Below are 5,865 nucleotides of genomic sequence, written 5' to 3' on the forward strand. Positions count from 1 at the left end.
AGCCGCAGCGTCATGATCTAGCGTGCCAGGAAGGTCTAGATGTTGTACTTTATCTGTTTATAAGCACCTTTATCATCTGAGTGTTTCATGCATTAGCCCATGTGTCGTAATTATCTGTTTTGTCTGAAATATTTTTTTAAGAACCCATTAACATGTTTCCTTTTTTTAGTGGCTATTTGCTTATGTATTGTGGCACCCCAATCCGCATGGAGCAGGGGCCTTCGCATGTCAGCCCAGGATAACACCTGGCGCATGACAGGTCCATGATACAGCATTTCAGGTACAATAATATTCATCAAATACATGTGTATATGATTAGATCATTGATGAATACAATTATCTGGCATAGCCCTAAGGCTATACGGATGACAACGGAAGTCTATTTAAATGGCGGCGGAAGTCTTGGTTTGGCAGTATAATAACTCTGGATGGGCTCCATAACTCACAGGACTGGCAAGATTACGACCTAGCGCGACGGAACAAGCGAACAATCTGGGCACGACCTACAAAACTGGCATCACAGGCCAGGTCAGTACATTGAATGTACTTGCAAGACAACCAAATACATAGCATCCAAACAAACAGATGACAAAGCAAATGCAACAGTCTACTTCAACACAACTTCTAAGCATGGCATGATATTAGCTAGAATCATAAATCAAATTTAGCATGAACAACATCATAGCATCTACTATCATGGCATATCAAAATTTACTTCTAACATAACAACAGCAAAGCATAGCATATCAAAACATGGCATGGAATCATGAAACTATGCTGAAAATAAACTACCAGTTACCTCCCGTGAAGACATGTTGTATTAACCTTATGCAACAATCACTTACTCTGCCACGGCTCCTCGGAGCACACGCATGACTTACCAAGACCTCGTCTCGGGGTCATATCAACACATCATCGTGACTTCTCATGATATTCCCATAGTCCAAGTCACCATATTATTTATCACATCTTAGTTATCACGCAAGTTATTAGCAGGTTTATCCTCCATTTCGACAAAGACCTGATAGTGTGACCTACTACGAACTTGTGCCCATGACCGAGGGCGCGGCTATCGATAGATTGAATACACTCTGCAGAGGTAGCGCACTTTACCCACACCACGGAACCCATGGCCTCGCACTCCCATACGTGGGACCACGGCGTTCGGACAAAACCGACCTACTGCCACGACACTCTCCCGGCCACTCCGACCAACACCCCCTTGGGGTTCAGTCCTGGGTGGCCCGGTGTCTACCAAAGACACCAACGGCCACCGTCGTGGCAAAACGGTCCCAAACGGGGACAAGGTACCATAAAAACAAAAACGAGCACACAAGGTTATGTCTGCCTACATGATCAGGGTAGCGTGTGCCCATAACCTTCCCTCGCGGGAGGCACCGGCGAGAGGCATGACAATATACCCAGCTTGGACCTCCCCAGAAGGTAAATGTGGTTGCACTAGAGAAAGCTCGATTTGGGTGGCACTATGACATCCCAGTGATGACGGAGGAGGTTTGTTATTAAGTCATATTATTAACTTCTCCATCATCAATCATCATGCGAGCATTATTAACATGAATGCAACAACTACATGCAACATACCGATGCAGTAACAAAACATCAAGCATTTCAAAAGAACAATGATAGCATGCGAAACATGGCAATACCAAGTACTAGCAAACTTACCAGTGCAAAAGAATTATCATAACATCGATACTACTAACATGAAACTAAACTAGACAGAGGAATGATAATATTAGTAACAACATCAAACTAACATGTCAACTTATTTCATGAAAACACAAGCATGCAAGACAGAAAACAAAATCATATAGCACGAAGAAATAACAGCAGACGGAACAAACAAGAAGCTACTACAACTAAACGCACACACGAGGTGCAAGCAAAGTCAACATGCAAGTTCGGGGCTCATGATAAGAGGTTGGCTTGCCTGGGGTCGACAAATACTTCGGGAAGAAGTGTGAAACGATCACGCAAAGAGTTGCCGGAAATAGTTCTCTCTCAGAGGGGGCTGTTTACGGGCAAGGGCAAATTGGTCATTTTCACTATGTGAAAATATTATGAAAATGATACCAACGGAAAGAGCTCGACGAACAGAGAACATGAGCATTGGAATCACTTCAATCGGAGTTACGGTTGTCGAGATACGAAGGGTTGAAGCTCAGTGACCTATCGGTGAATTTTTTTCAGCAAACACGCCCCTGGAGGAAAAACGGAACGCGCCTTTGGACCGAATACATTTTCTACAAAGAGAAACGTATTTTCAGCCGAAGTGCAAAGCGAATACGCTTTCTAGAGTGGGAAACACACTCACTGGAATACGCCTCTAGCGCGAGGAAACGGCTTCGCAGCGGAGCGCCGCCACTCATCCACGCTGGCAGGACCGGGTCAACGCGGCAGCGGCGGGGCCGGGCGCCTGGGTCGCTGCCAGGTGGGGTCGGGGAAACGGTGCGGGGCCCGCCTGGCAGGGTCAACCCCTCCTTCTTCCTATGCTCGGGGGCGCGACGAGCCGAGGGAGAGGCTCGCCTCGAGGGCGCTCGCCGGCGCGTCCGACCACCGCTTGGGGCGTGCGACCTACCGAAATGCTCAGGAGAGAGCGGCGCATCCGGTGGTGGCCTTTGTTGCCAGCGGGGAGAATACGGATAGGAGCAGCAGGGCTCGCGGCGGAGGTGGGCTTCGGCCGCCGGTGAGCAGGGTGTTCCGGTGAGGAAAACGGGTGGGTGAGGCAACGGGAAGACTCGCCGGACTCCAGGGAAAGCATAGGTGGTGGAGGAGCCGAGGGAAAAAACGCGAGGTCGCCGGATTTGAGGTGGACAGAGACGGCGGCCACGGCGATGATGGAGGTCCGAGAGGAGCTCCAGAGGCGAGGGGAGGGCTTGGGGAGGCGTTGAGGACTGCGAGGGGTTCGGGGGTGCTACTTATAGCCGTGGGAAGAGCTCGAGGGGGAGGAGGCGAGGTGGCACGCGGCAGGCGACGTGTCCGTGCGCCGGCGATGCGTGCACGCGGCCAAGTGTCACGGGGAGGGGTGGCAAGGCGACGAGGGGGACGCGGACGAGCGCCAGGGGGTCACAGAGTCGAGAAACGCTCGCGGACGAGGGGAGGAAGCGGACAGAGCGAGGAAGAAGACGAGCTCACGGGCACGCACTGTGCTTGGTGACGGCAACGGCTCAACGAGGAAGCAAACGAAGGGGGAACGAGCTCCAGGGGGAAGACGACGTCGAGGGGGAGCTTTGTGACATGCTTGGACAAGCCAGAACCGGTCGGAGCGGCGCTTCTGTTGCCAACAGTGGTGAGACCACCGTTTTGGCCGGCATTGCCCCGTGGTCACCACCGACAACACGCGCTCTGGCCGCCTACTTCACGCCAAATCGTGTCAGCAGTGGAGTCCTTCCAAGACTCATTAAGAATGAAGTGATGGAACGAGTAGAAGTGAAGGTAGCAGAGGGACACGAGCTCGACAAGTTTGTTGTTCCAAACTTGTCCATATCCTGGTGATCAACATAATGATCTTAAGGACTAAACTTGATGTCTGGGATGCTTAGGGAAGCAAAGACTATAGTCCTGGAAAGTTAGAAGGGATTTGGGCAAGTATTTAATATAGCTATAGTGCAACTAGGAAATATGGCCCAGAAAATAAATGATGAAGAAGCACTCACTAGGAGTGTTGGATTGGGCTAAAACTTGGCAGAGCTTCCTGATTTGGTCATGTTTAGATGCTGCAAAAAGATCATACCAAATGGAGTTGCCAAATTGGTACTTGTTTCACAAGCATCACCTCTGACCAGAAACTTTGAAAAAATCCAGGAAAATATTGGCTACATGAAATGAGCCAAAATTTGTTGGAGATAGGTTATATGGATAGGAGAAGGCTTAGGAATATTTTTAGCCATAATGGAGCAAGATAAAATAGACGTGCTTCACAAACTGAAAATGTGGGTAGAAACAAAGAAGTGCTCCTGTTCTCACATAGTTCAATGAAATGAGCTGAATTTTGGTGGAGAATGATGATATAGTCATTAGAGACTTCTGGAAAAGTTTCAGCTCATTTTGATCATCTATGAGGGTACTTCCTTCACAGACAAGCAATCTGAACAGAAACTTGAGAAAATTGCCAAGGAAGATTGGATAGATGGATTGAGCTGATTTTTGGTATGCGTTGGTGATTTATCAATGTTAATCACCCTACCAAATTTCAGCTCAAATGGATCAAGGGTTCAAGCACTTCCTTTGCAAAAATTTCAGATAGGGCAGAAACTTGCATTGGGTCATGTGCTCAAATTATGATCTTGGGAGCATGGGTTTGGATGGAAATGGTGGAGATATAGAAAGTACAAGATCCACAATTTATGTGAGAATTTTCTCTCCTATAAAAATAGTAGTTCCTTCAGAAAATGGCAGAAATGCAATATTGGTATTAAATAGGAAAAGGCATTTTTCCTTATTTAATTATGGCCAATATCTTTGCCAGAGCTTGGATTAGGCATAAATATCAACTCCACCAATTCACATGAATTTAGGAGATGGGTAGCTACGCCTTTGGATTTTATTCCTCAGAATGGCAAGAAGAGGAATAAATCATAATTCAAAAATATTGCATGGGACTTGGCAATATTTTTGCATATCCAAGATTTAGAAGGATAGGAGGATCTCTGGGAACAGATGGGATGATCAACAGATCAAGGAAAATGATGACTCCTTTGTAATCACAAAGGCCACCTTCAAATTCTAAAATTTGGTATTAGGGTTTGAGAGGATTTGAGCTGATGCAAATGAGGTCTTGCCCACTGACAAAGACATGAGCAAGGTTTTGAAAAGTTGGAAATGACAAGAAGTCTTAGAGTCATTCAATAAACTCAGGAGAAAGATTTTGAAAATGAGTGCCAGGAAGGAATAACAGCAGAAAAATTGATAACCCAATTTTGGGGTTACATGTATGTAACTAGTTCACTCGTCCGTATAAAAAAACTAGTTCACTCAGCTGCCGTGATTTGAATCTCCTTCCTCCCAACATATTCCCCTTCTCAGGTGGACCCAACAGGTCTCATACATAGACATATGGGACCAACCACCTATCCATTTGTATTTCTTTATTTTGTTCAATCTTTCGTCCTCTTCCTATACAGCGGCTGGCCATCATAGCCTATGGTCTTGGCCAGGTCATCCCTCTACTCCCACACATTTTCCGGCGGCGGCAAGTCCACCGGCCCACCCTGCACCCAAACAAGTCAACCCTCGTACTCCCCTCCGCCTGCGTCTTCCCCCGCTCCGGTTCGTTCGGTCCGAGGTCTCGACGTCGTCCTCCGCCTTGTTGCTCTCGCCGCGGCGCCGCCATCTGTCGTTATCAACATGGTCAGAAAAACAAGAGGAATTGGGGGACAACTGTTCGTCGAGAGGCTGATAGTCCCGGGCCCACCAGGTCCATGGCCTAGGTTTTGTTGTTTAATATGGGCATCCCACAACATGTTTCAACATTTTCTGGATCCAGCAGGTATCAAGCGGCCTCTGGGCCTCCCAACCTAGCTTGTCTATAACATCAACAAGCCAAGTTATGTTTGTTTTTTCAAGACGACGGACATCTCAGTTCTATTTTTCTATAAAAATGCAAAACTGAACCTATGTTTTCTATAAGAATGCAAAACTGAACCTATATTTATATCTTATTTTATTATATATATATAATAGAAACAACATAAGGTTCCGTTAAACCCGTCGTTCGTCCAACCATTTTATAGACCTTCCCACTTTCTTTATTTTTCGTTTTCATTAATCCTATATCTGAATTTTCTCCCACTTTCTTTTTCGATGTAAACTGAGTTTTCTCCCTATACTTTTCCCTAGAACCAA

At 46.6% G+C, this 5,865-nt stretch overlaps 1 long non-coding RNA gene across 3 annotated transcripts; it reads right to left on the reverse strand.

The window, feature by feature from the left end:
* Positions 1-274: 274 nt before the first annotated feature.
* LOC120962746 (uncharacterized) lies at positions 275-2,888 on the reverse strand. 3 transcript variants are annotated; one of them, XR_012181338.1, is made up of 3 exons: positions 2,336-2,888; positions 1,952-2,264; positions 275-511 (listed from the first exon to the last, which is right to left on the reverse strand). It is a non-coding gene; the product is annotated as an uncharacterized lncRNA (long non-coding RNA). The 3 variants fall into 3 exon arrangements; XR_005753606.2 differs by lacking the exon at positions 1,952-2,264; XR_012181337.1 differs by lacking the exon at positions 2,336-2,888 and having other exon boundaries at positions 1,952-2,329.
* Between the last annotated feature and the right edge of the window lie 2,977 nt (positions 2,889-5,865).

The sequence above is a fragment of the Aegilops tauschii genome, chromosome 4, assembly GCF_002575655.3.
Source record: "Aegilops tauschii subsp. strangulata cultivar AL8/78 chromosome 4, Aet v6.0, whole genome shotgun sequence".
Taxonomy (NCBI): Eukaryota; Viridiplantae; Streptophyta; class Magnoliopsida; order Poales; family Poaceae; genus Aegilops; species Aegilops tauschii.